The 16,682-nt window shown below is 38.5% G+C and overlaps 1 pseudogene; it reads right to left on the reverse strand.

Moving 5' to 3' along the window:
* Positions 1–6,773: 6,773 nt before the first annotated feature.
* LOC111819260 (uncharacterized) lies at positions 6,774–14,026 on the reverse strand (annotated as a pseudogene).
* Between the last annotated feature and the right edge of the window lie 2,656 nt (positions 14,027–16,682).

The following is a 16,682-nucleotide window of genomic DNA, read 5'->3' on the forward strand; positions in this document are numbered from 1 at the left end:
ATGGACAAAGACTAAGAGCATTCCTCTTGAGAAATGGAATTAGACAAGGATGCTCTTTATCACCAGCCTTATTCAGTATTTTACTGGACATCCTAGCTAGAGCAATAAGGCAAGAAAGGGAAATAAAGAGTACACAAATTGGAAAGGAGTAAGTAAAATTATCCTTATTCAGAGAGGACAAGATCCCATGTATAGAAAATCTCAGAGACTCCACAAGAAAGTTACTAGAACTAACAGAAGGATTCAGCAAAGTGGCAGAGTACAAGATCAACACACAAAAATTGGTTGGGATCCTGCACACTAACAAAGAGCCTCTGAAAAGGAAATCAAGAAAACAATACCATTTACAATAGTCCCCAAAAGGATAAAACACTAGGAATAAATCTAACCAGGGGCACAAAAGACTTACACAAGGAAAACTATAAAACACTACTGCAAGAAGCTAAAAGAGATCTACATAAATGGGAAGAAAAAAATCCATGCTCATGGATTGGAAGACTTAACATTATGAAAATGTTAATACTACCAAAAGCAATCTATACATATAATGCAATCCTGATCCAAATCTCAATAACATTCTTGAGTTGGAAAAACTAATCTCCAACTATATGGAAAGGGAAGAGGCCCCAAATAACTAAAGCGATATTGAAGAACAACAAAGTAGGAAGCCTCACACTTCCTGATCTCAAAACTTACTATACAGCCACGGTAATCAAAACATCCTGGTACTGGTTCAATGACAGACACATAGAACAATGGAATAGAATTGAGAACTCAGAAGTTACTCCATCTATCTATGGGCAACTGAACTTCACCAAAGTTCTAGTCCATTTGATGGGGAAGAAAAAGTGTTTTTAACAAATGATGCTGGCAAAACTGGATATCCTTTTGCAGAAAAATGAAACAGGATTCATATCTCACACCATGCACAAAAACTAACTCAAAATGGATCAAATACCTAAATGTTAAAGCTAAAACTATAAAGTTCCTGGAAGATAATATTCTTAGTTCCTGAATCTAATTTTTGGCATAAATAGCCTATATCAAACAAACAAAAAATACAAAGACAACAGAAGACAAATTAGATAAATGGGACCTCCTAAAAATTAAATACTTATGCTCATCAAAACATTTTACTAAAAGAATAAATAGAGAACCAGAGACTGGCATACCTATACAGTGTAATAATGCGCAATGTTAACGAATGATGAGGAGTCTGAGAAATGTCTTATAACATGGATGAATCTGGAGGACATTATGCTGAGTGAAATAGGTCAATCACAAAAAGACATATATATTACATGGTCCCACTATTATAAAAAGTCTAGAATAGATATACATACAGAAAGAAACGTTCTTTGTTGGTTATCAGGGATGGGAGGGAAAGGGAGGGGAAATCACTTTCTAGTTGGTAGATACTTTTCATGATGGGAAAGGCAAGACAAAATATGCATGAAGTCAGCACAACTTGACCAAGGTAAATAAAGACACTAAGAAGTACACAAGAAAAAAGGGACAATTTTGGTAAATGCTATGACATATACAATTTTGCAACAACAGTAAAAACAACCAAAAAATATGTATGTGGTTATGTAGGAAGATAGGGATGCATATATGTGTATAGAAAGTCATATGCGAGTAAATGCACATGCAGGTTAGGTGTATCTGTAGTCATATGCATATACATGTTTGAGTGTGCTGCATATATGTCCACATATATAACAAAGCACATAGGAGGCACAGTTACACAGGCTTTCTAGACATATCCAAACAACTGGAGGGATTGGTTTACTGGATTAAAAGTCTTGGGATCATAGTCTCAGAGGAAAACTTAGTCAATTGGCATAACATAGTTCACAAAGATAATGTTCTATGTCCTAGTTTGGTGAAGAGCATCTGGTGTCTTAAAAGCTTGTGAGCAGCCATCTAAAATACAACTATTGGTCCTACTAGTATGGAGCAAAAGAGAATGAAGGAAATTAAAGGCTCAAAGAAGAAACTAATCCACAGGACTGATAGCCCTCAAAACCACAGCCTGTTCTAACCTGAAACCAGAAGAAGATGGTGTCCAGCTACCACTACCAACCATTCCGACCAGGGACACAATGGAAGATTCCAGGTAGAATGGGAGAAAAATGTAGAACAAAACTCAAATTCCTAAAAATGGCCAGACTTACTGGACGGATAGAGACTAGAGGATCCCCTGAGACTATCACCCTAAGATAACCTTTGAAATTGGAATTGAAGCTATTTCTGCAGGTCACCTTTCGGCCAAATAATAGATCGGTTTATAAAATAAACCATATCACCTGTGAGTAATGTGCTCCCTTAAACAATTAACTATGTGAGACCAAGCTGTCAACATTTTCCCAAAAGCAAAAATAAGAAGGTGTTCTGGATTGAATTGTGTCCCACTAAAATGTGTGTCAACTTTTCTAGGCCATGATTCCTCGTATTGTGTGCATGTCCTCCGCTTTGTGACCTGATATAATTTTCCTATGTGTTGTAAAATTCTAACCTCTATGATGTTAATGAGATGGGATTAGAGGCAGTTATGTTAATGAGGCAGGACACAATCTACAAGATTAAGTTGCATCTGAATCAATCTCATTTGAGATATAAAAGAGAGGAGTGAGCAGAGAAGAGAGGGACCTCATTAGCACCAAGCATGAAAAGCCAGGAACGGAGTACATCCTTTGGACCAGAGTTCCCTGCACTATGAAACTTCTAGACTGGGGAAGATTGATGACAAGGACTTTCCCCAGAGCTGACAGAGAGAGAAAGCCTTCCCCTGGAGGTGGCACCCTGAATTCGGACTTCTAGTCTACTAAACGTGAGAGGATAAATGTCTGTTTGTTAAAGCCATCCATTTATGATATTTCTGTTATAGAAGCACTAGATAACTAAGACAGAATGCAAGGAGGGGAAGGGAAGCTGGATCAATGGAAACAGAATAAACAGAATGGAAATAATGAGAATACCGACATTGTAAAAATTGTAACCAATGGTACGGAAAAATCTGTATAAAAATTGCTAAAGGGGAACTTAATTTGCTGTGTAAACTTTCACCTAAAATAGAATATACTATTATTAAAAAAATTGTGGACCGGTAAATTTGTTCATGTTTATTTTAAAGTCTTCATGTGAAACTCAAGAGAGAACTTTATTTCTATGTGGCTTCTGAGAGAAAAGAATTAATGACCTTAGTAAATTTCAAATTTCTTCGTTCAAATCTAAGTGAATCAAATTTGTTGTAAACCACCCTAGAGGAGAAAGTAAGGTGTAGCTGATCTCAATGGTAACTTCTGAGGACAGATTTAGAGCCCATCCACCCCACGGTATAATACCTTTAAAAGTATTTTGTAACACCTTTAACAATCTATTTGGTCTGCAATGGAGCCAAAGCAATCCCAAATGTATCCTTTCCTTTGACTCATTTAGAGGAATGATGATTTAAAATAGTTTTAATGAATTTAATATAAGGATAAACAGTAAATGCTAAAGGATATGCAGTACAGTAATATCAAGGTAGGTAGACAATGGATGTTTTCATGTGTTTGGTGTACTGTGGTGGCTTACATATTACTTTAATGTTGGAAGCTATGCCACTAATATTTCAAATACCAGCAGGGCGGACAGGTTTCAGCAGAGCTTCCAGACTAGGATAGATTAGGAAGAAAGTTTCGGCCATCTATTTCCGAAAAGTAGCCAATGAAAATCCTATGAATCACAACAGAATAGTGTTGTGATGGAACATGAGCCCTCTAGGCTGGAAAGCACTCAAAATACACAGTGGTCACAACAATGGACTTGAATGTATCAACTGCTATGAAGATGATGGAGAACCAGGAAACATTCCCTTTTGTTGTACTTTGGTAGCTAGAGTCAGAGCCAATTCAATGGATACTAGTAAGAACAACAGACAATGGATATCCTTGTAAAGATAATTTGTGAGAAGAGAGTATGAAACATTACAGAAACAGTTTGGCAACATTTTCCTTCCATTACAACATACCAAACCGAAAAACCAAACTCGTTGCTGTCAAGTCGATTCTGACTAATAGCGACCCTATAGGACAGAGTAGAACTGCCCCATAGGGTTTCCAAGGAGCAGCTGATGAATTTGAACTGCTGACCTTTTGGTTAGCAGCCGAGCTCTTAAACACTGCGCAACCAAGGCTCCTAAAACATACCATGGTACCGTTATTTTGAGCTCTTACAATATGAAATATTGTATATACATTTCAAATAAAATATAAACATTTGGTGTTATTGAAACAAGGATGCTCTTAACACTCATTTTCTCTGTACCACAGTGTGTACAAATAAATGTAAATTATGGAATTTCCTCCTTCTCTTGATGAAAATAGGAGAATGTAACATTGTTGAAAAGATTAAAAATATTTCCTTCAAAAAGGTATGAGGCCATAATAGCCAAAATATCCAGTATACAATAAAAAATCACCCATCATACCAAGAACCAAGAAAATCACAATTTGAGTGAGAAAAACAATCAACTAATGCCGGAGACTGAAATGAATTAGATGCTGAAATTACCTGATGAGGAATTTAAAGCAGCCATCCATCATAAGAGTTTCAACGAGAGATTATAAATTCTCTGGGAAGAAATGAAAAAAAAAAAAAAAGAAGAAAACTCAGCAAAGAAAAAGATGTTATAAAAATAATCAAATGGAAGTTATAGAACTGAAAAATAATAGAGTGAAGATCGTCTAGGATACTTAGTGAATGAGGAAAGAACAATAGAACTCACGTAGTCTGAAAAGTAGAGATATTACACTGAAAAAAAAATTGAACAGAAACTCTAGGACCTGTGGAACATAACAAAAGATCTAACATTTGTATCATTTGAGTACTGGAAGGAGAAGAGAAAGTGGGACTGAAAGATTATTTGAAGAAATAAGAGCTGAAAACTTCCTAAATTTGGGCAAAAAATACAAATTTATAGATCCAAGATAAATCCTAAAGAGTATAAATAAACTGAAAAAATCCACACCAAGACACATCATAATTAAACTTCTGAAGACTAGAGAAAAATACATAAATTTGAAAGCAAGAAGAAAGAAAAAATGCATTTTCAGTAGAGGAATACCAATTCAAATGACAGTGGATTTCTCATCTTAAACCAGGCAGCCAAAAGAAATCGCACAATATTTTTAAAACACTAAAAGAAAAGTACTGTGAACCATAAACTTCTATATCTGGTGAAAATATGCTTTATGAATGAAGGAGGAAATTAAAGCTATTTTGATATAAGAAAAACTTTTTTTTTTTTTAAATTGTCTCTTGCAGACTGATCTACACAGATTGACTAAAAGTGCTTCAAATAGAAAGGGAATGATAAAACAAGGAATCTTGAAGCATGAGAAAAAAAAGGAAGAACAATTGAAAGAGTAGAACATAGGTAAACACAATATACTATATTGTTTCCTGTAAGTTTTATAAATCATACCTGAAGATTAAACAAAATTTTTAGCACCATCTGATGCTTAAGATAATGACATTTAAAGAGGGCAAAAGTTAGGGTCCTAAATGCAAGTGAAGTTTGCACACTTCCCTCAAATGAATTAAGATTTTCATAGCTATCAATACTGAAATAATTTGCATGTGTATAACACCCAGAGCAACCACTATGAAAAATATACAGACTTACACTCAAAACACAATTAAAAATTTATAGAATCCTAAAAACACTTTCCAGTTACCCACAGAAAGTCAAGGAAAGAGAGACAGAGTTACAAGTACCAGAAAGAATGAAAAAATAATAAGAAGAAACAAAAAAAAATTAAAATTATTGACATAAGCACTAACTTAATAATTATCTTAAATATAAATGGTCTAAATACACCAATCATAAGAGAGAGATTGGCAGAAGAGATAAAAACACAACCTATCATTAAAATTCAGTGATATAGAGATGTTAAAATTCAAAGGATAGAAGAAAAATATGCCATGCAAACATTAACAAAAATATATTCTAAAAATGAGAGGCTATATGTCTTAGGCTGAGTTCTCCAGAGAGGCAAAACCAGTGAAACATATATATATATGCACATACACAGAGAGAGACAGACAGGGAGAGAGAGATTTATCCCAAGGAAATGGTTCATGCAGTTGTAGTTGTAGAGGCTGATAAGTCTCAAATCCATGGGTCAGGCATCAGGCTGGAGGCTTCTTCTGACTCATGTAGCTTCAGGGGCTGATGAACCCAAGATCAGCAGGTAAGACAGCAATCTGCTGACTCAAGAACCAAGAACCAAATGTCAGATGGTGATGAGTCAAATGCAGGATCCAGAGCAGAGCAAAATCCTGAAAGCCTTGCTGGAAAGTCTATGTACACTGGATACATCCACACCCCCAAGGAAACTTCCTTTCAACTAATTGGCTGCTCATAGGAGATCTCATCATGGAGTTGATTACATTATATCAGATCTCATTATGGAGGTGATTACATCATTACATAACTGCCAAACTACATTATAACTGCCAAACCACTGAGAATCATGGCCCAGCCAAGTCGACACACAGCTTTAACCATCATGGTCCACCCTTGTCAACTTGTCACCCATACACATCTCCTTAAACCATACATAATCTCTAAACAAAGCCAATTATAAAGTCATATTTGGGACTAACAAGATACCACTAACACATGTACAACCAAAAACACACTAGACCTGTTTACATTTTATTTTATAGGTGAAGAAAACAAAAATATTTGATGCACACATACAAGGAAGAAATACACGTAACAATTACAGTACTTGTTTCTGCAACTGGTCATGTGGCTGTAGCTGCTATTTAGAACTACCTTCTTCCATCATCCATTCCGTATTCCCTTTACCCTCAGCAAGCACCTCAGCTGGTCTTGGTTCTTTGCCTGGTGGGGTGACCCAAACCTTCATTCCTGAAGGGTCTAGACTATTCATAGTTGTGTCAGAATTAGGTTACTGTAGTTTTCCATTGACTTTAATCACAGGGAATAGTAGTACTAAGAAGCGTCCTAAGGGATCTCCTGTGTTCCAGACACACTCTTCTTTACTGCCATTATGCAATAGCAGTCCTATTTCCTCTTGGTAATCAGGATAAATCACAACAGCCAATGTGGTAATTCCCTTCCTTACCTGTTGATCCAGAAGAATAAGGAGCTCAAAGTGGCTGAGTGGCATTATTAACGTCCCAGCTTAATGGAATCAGTGATGCATCTTCAGGTGGGAGTATTCCTCCCTTTGGAACTAAGACCTCTAGATCTGCAGAGCATAAGGTCATGGGTACAGAACGCAAAAATTTTTTAAGTAAGTCACTGGGAGTAATAGTGAGTGGGGCCAATCCCATTTCCACTTCTTAATTCCTGGACCCATGAATTCTGGCTATGGGAGAAACAGCACCATATATTGGATGTTAGTTTAGAGTATATACAGCTTCCTGGAGAACAATGTCCCAACCTTGCAAAGTATTGTCACATAGCTGGCATCGTAATAGTGTCTTTAGAAGGTCATTCCATCATTCAATCAAGCCAGCAGCTTCAGGATGATGGGGAACATGGAAAGAACAGTGAATTCCACGAGCATGGACCCATTGCAGCACTTCATTTCTTGTGAAGTGGGTCCCTTGATCTGAGGTGATGCTGTGTGGATACCATGATGGTGAACAAGGCATTCTGGATGTCCACGGATAGTAGTTTTGGCAGAAGTATTACATTCAGGGAAGGCAAAAACTATCCAGAATAAGTGTCTATTACAGCAGTAATAAAATGCTGCCCTTTCCATGATGGAAGTCGTCCAATGTAATCGACCTGCCAGCAGGTTGCTGACTGATCACCTGGAGGGATGGTGCCATATCAAGGAATCAGGGTTGATCTCTGCTGCTGGCAGACTGGGGACTCAGCAGTAGCTGTAGCCAAGTTGTCCTTGGTGAATGAAAGTCCATGTTGCTGAACGCATGCATAACCTCCTTCCCTGCCATCATGGCCACTTTATCCATGAGCACACTGGGCAATGATGGGAGTGGCTGAGAAAGAGGATGACTGTTTTCCACAGAACTCATCATCCTATCCACCTGATTGTTAAAATCCTCCACTGCCGAGGTCGCATTTTGGAGTATTCACATAAGATGTAAATATTCTCACTTATTTGGCCCATCTAAAGTGGTCTATCCACATACCTCTCCCTCATACTTCCTTGTCTCCAGTTTTCAAATCATGTTCCTTCCAAGTCCCTGACCATCCAGCCAAACCATTGGCCACAGCCCACGAATCAATATACAATCACACATCTGGCCATTTCTCCTTCCAAGCAAAGAGAACAACCAGGTGTACTGCTTGAAATCCATTGGGAGGATTTCCCTTCACCACTATCCTTCAGAGAGGTCCCAGAAAGGGGCTGTGGTGCTGCTACTGCCCACTTTTGAGTGGCACCTGCTTATTGCACAGAAACATCTGTAAACAAGGAACTAGTTTTTTCTTCATCAGTCAACTGATCATAAGCAACTCCCCATGAGGCCACAGACTGGAAGTGGCAGATAATGTGACAGAAGTGGAGACCATGGGCATTGGAGCCACTTCCTCATGAAACTTACTTGTGACTTCAGGTCCTGCTTTAGCGTAATCTTGTATATACCACATTCATTTAATGATGAAGTGCTTACTGTGCACATCTGACTTTATGACTCTGTGGGTCAGACAATACCCAGCTCATGATGGGCAGCTTAGGTTGCATAGTGACTTGGTGGCCCATGGTTAAGTATTCAGTCTCTACTAAAGCCCAATAACAAGCCAAAAGGTGTTTCTCAAAAGGAGAGTGGTAATCTGCAGAGGATGGCAGGGTTTTGCTCCAAAATTCTAAGGGTCTGAGCTGTTATTCACTAATAAGTGCCTGCCAAAGACTTCACACAACATCACTATCTGCCACTGACACTTCAAGCACCATTGGATCAGCCAGATCATATGGCTCAATTGACAGAGGAGCTTTCACAGCAGCCTGAATCTGTTGCAGAGCCTTCTCTTCTTCTGGGCCCCACCCAAAACTAGCAGCTTTTCGAGTCTGTTGATAAATAGGCCTGAGTAGCACATCCAAATGTGAGATACGTTGCCCCCAAAATCCAAAGAGGCCCACCAGGTGATGTGCCTCCTTTTTATTTATGAGAGGGGTCAGATGCAATCACTTATCCTTCACTTTAGAATAAATACTTTGGCATGCCACATTCCACTGGACCTCTAGAAATTTCACTGAGGTGGAAGGCACCTGAACTTTTTGTCAGATTAATTTCCCACCCTCCAGCATGCAAATGTTTTACCATAAGTCCAAAGTCATTTACATTTCTTCCTTACTAGGTCCAATCAACATAATGTCATCAATGTAATGGACCAGTGTGACATCTTATGGAAGGGAAAGGGGATCAAGGTCCCTGCGGACTAAATTATGACATACGCTGGAGAATTGATATACCCCTAATTTAGGACAATAAAGGTATATTGTTAGCTTTGCCAGCTAAAGGCAAACTGCTTCTGGTAGTCTTTTGCAACAGGCATGGAGAAAAAGGCATTAGTCAGGTCAACAGCTGCACAGGAGATATATTAATTTTCTCAAACAATGAAACCACGTCTGGTACAGCAGCTGCAATTGGAGTCACCACCTGCTTATGATTTTGATAATCCACTGTCATTCTCCAAGACCCATCTGTTTTTCACACAGGCCAAATGGACAAGTTGAATGGGGATATGGTTGGAATCACTATCCTGGTAACTTCAAGTCTTTGATGGTGGCAGTAATCCCTGCAATCCCACCAGGAATGTGATATATTGCTTTTGGTTTACTATTTTCCTAGGTAGAGGCAGTTCTAATGGCTTCCACTTTGCTTTTCCTACCGTAATACTCCTTACTCCACTCATCAGGGATCCAATGTGGAGGTTCTGCCAGCTGCTGAGTATATGTATTCCAATTATGCATTCTGGAACTGAGGAAATCACTACAGGATGGGCTTGTGGACACACTGGACCCACAGTGAATAGAACCTGAGCTAAGGCTCCATTAGTAACCTAACCTCTATATATCCCCAATCTGACTGGTGGGTCACAGTGATGTTTTGGGTCTTCTGGAATTAGTGTCAGTTTAGAGCAAGTATCCAGTAATCCCCCCAAAATCTGATTATTTCCTTTTCCCCATTAAAAAGGCCATAGATCCCTTAGGGGGAGGCTAGGAGATAGATTAATAGTATAAATTTTTGGCAGTGTAGTGGGGTCCTTCCTCAAGGGGACCTGACCTTCCCTTCATTCAAGGGATTGTGGTTCTCTAAATGGGCTTAAGTCTGGGAATTGATTGCGGGACTGTGACCCTCCATTCTGGAGGTTCGAGTTAGACTGCCTTTGGCTTGATCTAGACTTCTTCTGCTTGTACGGATCAAGTAAATATTTAGTAGATTTCCCATCTATTTCACTGCTAGGGACACCATGACTAACCAACCAACGCCATAAGTCCATACGAATTAGAGTATTCTGATTACTGCTTTGACTCCACTGTCCATTACGGTAAACATGCCCACCTTGTCTTTGTCAGCTGAGTGCCACCACTTGGTCCCTACTACCAAGAGGTCCAATCAGCCCCATTGTAGTTAGGTGTCTTAATTCAGTTACAGCTGTTCCCACTGTCAAATCTGACTCACATAAAATGGTAATCACAGCAGTGTTCAAGGATGCTGGGGCTCTCTTCATAACTTTTTTCCTCACTGTTGTAATAAAAGGTGTGTCCTCTGGGCACTCCATGTGTGGATCTGTGAGTCTAACCTCATGAATCCACTCTAGCATGCCAATTTCCCTAAGCCTTCAGATACCTTCTTCTATAGTATACCAAGGTAGGTCTGGTACTTCAACTTGATTTAGTGTAGGCTACTGCATAATCCATGACTCAGCAACCCAACCAAATAAACTATTAGATCCTTTCCTAACTTCTCAAGCTGAAACACTGAGTGAAGAATCTGTGCTTAGTAGACCCATATCAATAAACTCAGAATGAGACGACTTTATGTTTCTTGCACCATTATCCCACACCCTTAATAGCTGTTCTCCCACATATTCCCTAGATTTCTGTACATACATATTAGAAAAGTCAAGCAGTTATTTTGGAGTCTAGCATACTTCTTCCTGGGTCACACTTTGTACTTCACCTTTTGGGGCTCACTGGGACTTAAATCTAATTATAGGTTTATAAGCAAACATAGGTGGTGGGGGTGTATTTTGAGAACATTCAACATTATCTTGTAAAGCATCTGCCTCAGGCGATGCCCCAGGCAATGACTCTGATGCCTCCCCAGGCGACATCTCAGATAAAGGATCTTCAGACATAGCTGGGTTAATCTCATCAGAGGGGTGTGGAGGGGCTATTGGTTTTGTTATCAGGAGCGATTGTATAGAATTTAGGGGCTCAATACCACCAGCTTTCTATCTGCTCATATGCCCTCATCCCCAGTTTCAGGATCCCATTTATTCACAATCAATGCCCTCGCTGTAACTTCTTACAACATTCAATGTTGGGAATTCTATTGGCGTCATAATTTAGCCACTCTTTCAGTAAGACTCCAGGTTTGTTTTTGGCAATATCACCTCTGTTAGTACAATAAATAAGACTTTCAGGGCATGAGTGGCAACGTTGAGGTCATTTATGCAGTGCTTGTGCTGTGACTCTGAAGCCCTGAGCTCATCTCTTTCTTTCACCACATTTTCTAGTGAAAGTAGGACCAACCAACCAGCTTCCTAGTATTTCTCATTCTGACAAAATTGTAGAAAAGTATCAAACATGCAGTCACCCAGAGCCTTGCCCCTCACCAATACTTGATCTAGTGGTGGTGATATGTTGCATATTTCTTTTGCCACCTCACACTATTGAATAGACTTCCCTCTTTACTACTGGAAACAGAATCATCAACATCTTTAAGACTAACCAGACTTGAGAGCCAGTTTAGAAAACTCATCCTTATAATATTGTTTCTCAGAAACCACTCCTGGTACCAGTTGTCTTAGGCTGAGTTCTACACAGAAGCAAAACCAGTGAAGCATACCTATCTATCTATCTATCTGTCTATCTATATATATATATATTAAAAAAAAAAAAGGCCATTGAGTCGACTCCAACTCATAGCAACCCTATAGGACAGAATAGAACTGTCCCATAGGGTTTCCAAAGAGCACTTGATGGATTCAAATTGCTGACCTTTTGGTTAGCAGCCATAGCTCTTAACCACTACACCACCAGGGAGAGAGAGAGAGAGATTTATCTCAAGGAAATGGTTCATGCAGTCGTAGGGGCTGGCAAGTCCCAAATTCATGGGACAGGTTGGAGGCTTCTTCTGACTCACACAGCTGCAGCGACTGATGAAACCAAGATTGGCAGGTAGAATGGTAGGCTGCTGGCTCAAATACCAAGACTCAGGCATCAAATGATAAAGAGCCAAATTCAAGATCCAGAGCAGAGCAAAAGCCAGCGAGCTTTGCCAGAAAGTCCATATATATTGGAAGCAGGAAACACTTCCAAGGAAACTCCTTTAAACTGATTGACTGTTCATAGCAGATCTCATCATGGAGATGATTATCTCATTACATAACTGCCAAACTACATCATAACTGCTAAACAACTGAGAATCATGGCCCAGCCAAGCTGCCATGCAACCTTAACTGTCACACTATATTAACATCTGATAAAGTAGGTTTCAGAGCAAAAAAAAAAAAATTATTAAAGCCAAAGAGGATCATTGAATAATGATAAAGAACCAACGCACCAGGAAGACATGACAATTTTAAATGTGTACATGCCAAGGAATAAAATCCCAAAATGCATGAAAAACTGAGCTGGTCGAAGAAATCGAAAAATCAAAAGTTAAAATTGAAAACTTCAATACAATCTTGTCAGCAACGCTGGAACTACCAGATTAAAAAAAAAAAAATTCCCAAGGATATAGAAGATCTGAACAACACAATCAACAAACAGATCTAACAGATGTGTACAGCACACTCCACCCAATAATAGCAGAGTACACAATATTTTCAAGTGTCCTTGAATACTCACCAAGATGGACCATAAGCTGGGCTATAAAACAAATCACCAATATCAGGAATGAAATAAAGGATATCATAACAGGTAGTCATGAAAAGGATAATAAGAGAATATTACATATAACCTTATACTCATAAATTTGACAACTTATAAGAAATGGATCAATTCTTCAAAAATAAAAATTATCAAAACTAAATCAGAATGGAATAGATGACCAGAATTACCTTATAATCATCAAATAAATTACACTTGTAATTTGAGAATTCCTTAAAAAAAAAAAAAAAAAATAAAGCTCAGATGACTTCATTAGAGAATTCCACCAAATATTTCAAGAAGAGTCAATACCAACTTTACACAATCTCTTCCAGAAAATAGAGTGAATATATCCCAATTCATTGTATGAAGACAGTATTATTCTGTTACCAAAACCAGACAAAGAGAACACATACACACAAAAGTAAATTTCTGATCAAAGTCTCTCATGAATTCAGACAAAAAAAAAAAAAAAAAAATCCTCAGTAAGGTTTTCGATAACCAAATCCAACAATGTATGAATATAATTACACACCATGAACAAATGAGATGCACTTGAATTATGCAAGGCTGGTGCTAAGGTATTTGAAAACAGTTCAATATAATCCTCCATATCAATAGGTTAATAAATAGTTTCAGCAAACTAGGAATAGAGGGCAACTTCCTTATCCTGAAAAAACTTGATAAGGAGCATCCACAAAAATCTACATTTAACACAGTACTTAATGCCAAAAGAATAAATGCTTTTCCTCTAAGTTCAAGAACAAGACGTGGGTGGCTGCTCCATATAGTAAGATTCTGAATTATGGTTGTGTTGAGCACAGAAGCAGGGAGAGGAGTGGAGGTTTAGACAGACATAGGGAGAGCTGTCACCTGAGAATATGGGCAGCAACGACTTGATCTCCCCATTCCCAGAAGCAGTAGGATCCCATCTTCTAATAATTATCAATGTAGTGCAAAGGCATTCGACTATGTGGATCATAACAAATTATGGATAACATCGCAAAGAATGTGAATTCCAGAATGTTTAATTGTACTCATGTGGAACATGTACATAGACCAAGAGGCAGTCCTTAGAACAGAATAAGGGGATACTGCATGGTTTAGTGTTAGGAAAAGTGTGCATCAAGATTATATCTTTTCACCATACTTATTCCATCTGTTTGCTGAGCAAATAATACAAGAAGATGGACTATATGAAGAACTCAGCATCAGGGATGAAGGAAGACTCACTCATTAACAGCTTTTGATATGCAGATGACACAACCTTGCTTGCTGAAAGTGAAGAGGATTTGAAGCACTTCCTAATGAAGATCAAATGAAGATCAAAGACTATAGTGTTAAGTATGGATTACACCTCAACGTAAAGAAAACAAAAAGTCCTCACTACTGGACTTATAAGTAACATCATGACAAACGGAGAAAAGATTAAAGTTTTCAAGGAATTCATTTTAGTTGGATCCACAATCAACGCCCATAAAAGCAGCAGTCAAAAAATCAAACCATGCATTGCACTGGGCAAATCTGCTGCAAAAGTCCTCTTTAAGGTGTTACAAAGCAAAGATACCACTTTAAAGACTAAGGTGCGCCTGTCCAAGCCATGGTGTTTTCAATCACTTCATATGCATGTGAAAGCTGGACAATGAATAAGGAAGACTAAAGAAGAATTGACACCTTCGAATTATAGTGTTGGTGAAGAATATTGAATATACCATGGACTGCCAGAAGAGTGAACAAATCTGTCTTGGAAGAAGTACAGCCAGATTGCTCCTTAGAAAGAAGGATGGCGAGACTTCGTGTCACATACTTTGGACATGTTATCAGGAGAGACCAATCCTTGGAGAAGGACATCAAGCTTGGTAAAGTAGAGGGCCAGCGAGAAAGAGGAAAACTCTCAATAAGATGGATTGACACAGTGGCTACAACAATGGGCTAAAGCATAGCAATGATTGTGAGGATGGCGCAGGACTGGGCAGTGTTTCATTCTGCTGTGCACAGGGTCTTCATGAGTTGGAGTGACTCAAAGGTACCTAACAACAACAACAACATAATAAAGTTTTATTAGGAGGACCTGCTGTGGTTTTCTGTGTCAAATCATGGTTTAGCCAAAGGCTTTATTAGCAAGTGAAAACCACATCAAAGAAAAGATTATAAAAATCGATAGATGGTGTAAAATGTATTTAAACAATTTAGTAAACAAATGGCACTAGAACCTACATAACTTGGTAAATATTCTTATAATTTATATTATTTGATTTGTTATCAAATATGTGGAAGAATTTTCAAATAGGTTTTGAAACTGTATGTTGATTTATAGGTTAATTATTTTATGATACTGATCGTTAAGTGTTTCGAATGTCACTCTTGGGTTTTTGTTGATGTTAACACACTGGCATAACTGTTAGGATTCATATTTGAAACAGGAGGAATACTTGTTTATCACCACCGCTTGTCTGTCAGTTTGTCGTACTGTGGTGGCTTGTGTGTTGCTGTGATGCTGGAAGCTATGCCACTGTTTTTTCAAATACCAGCAGGGTCACTGGTGGTGGACAGGTTTTAGCAGAGCTTCCAGACTAAGACAGACTAGAAAGAAGGACCTGGCAGACTGCTTCTGAAAAAACATTTGGCAAGTGAAAACCTTATGAACAGCAGAGGAACATTTTCTGATATAGTGCCAAAAGATGAGCTCCTCAGACTGGAAAGCAATTAAAATACAACTAAGGAAGAGCTGCCGCCTCAAAGCAGAGTCGACCTTAATGATGAAGTAGATGGAATAAAGCTTTTGGGACCTTCATTTGAAATGAGAAGAAACAGCTGCAGACTCCCATTAATAATTGGAATGTGGAATATACAAAGTATGAATCTAAGAAAATTAAATTCATTAAACATGAAACAGAATACATAAAGATAGATATCTTAGGCATTAGAGAACTGAAATGGACTGGTATTGGCCATTTTGAATCTATAAAAGAAAAACCCTTTTTGCCTAACTCTTGAGACACTTGATGTTCTCAAGGTCAGAGCATTCTTCCTATTGCAGTAGACGCCTCCTTCTATTGTAATAGTTCCTTTCCCCTTGCAATAACTCTTTGTGAATAACGTCTCTCCTCATCTAAGTCTGGATATGCTTTTTTTTATTTCATAGCTCTAAGAGTCAGGTAACATTACAATAGAAGGAAGGGGGAGCTAATAATGGGGACTCTCAGTTTAGTCGGAGTCCCTGTATGGTGCAAACGGTTAATGCACTTGGCTGCTAACCGAAAGAGGTGCCTTGAAAGAAAGGTCTGGCAATCTACTTCCAAAAAAGCATCCGTTGAAAACTCCATGGGGCACAGTTCTACCCTGGAGACACTTGGTCACCATGAGTTGGAAATGACTAGCAGCAATTTGTTTGGTTTTCAGTTCAGTCTGGCTTGGGGCCAGGCTTCTGATGATCAAGAAATCTCTTCGTCCTCAAGGATACTGAAGTCTAGAGAAGAAATTGACGTTAGAGCAATTGTCTCACAATCGAATATATATTGTTGTTATTGTTAGTTGCTGTCAAATTTGCCCCCAACTCGTGGCAACCCCATGGACAGTGGAAGGAAA

This window comes from Trichechus manatus, unplaced genomic scaffold, assembly GCF_000243295.1.
Source record: "Trichechus manatus latirostris isolate Lorelei unplaced genomic scaffold, TriManLat1.0 scaffold00336, whole genome shotgun sequence".
Lineage (NCBI taxonomy): Eukaryota > Metazoa > Chordata > Mammalia > Sirenia > Trichechidae > Trichechus > Trichechus manatus.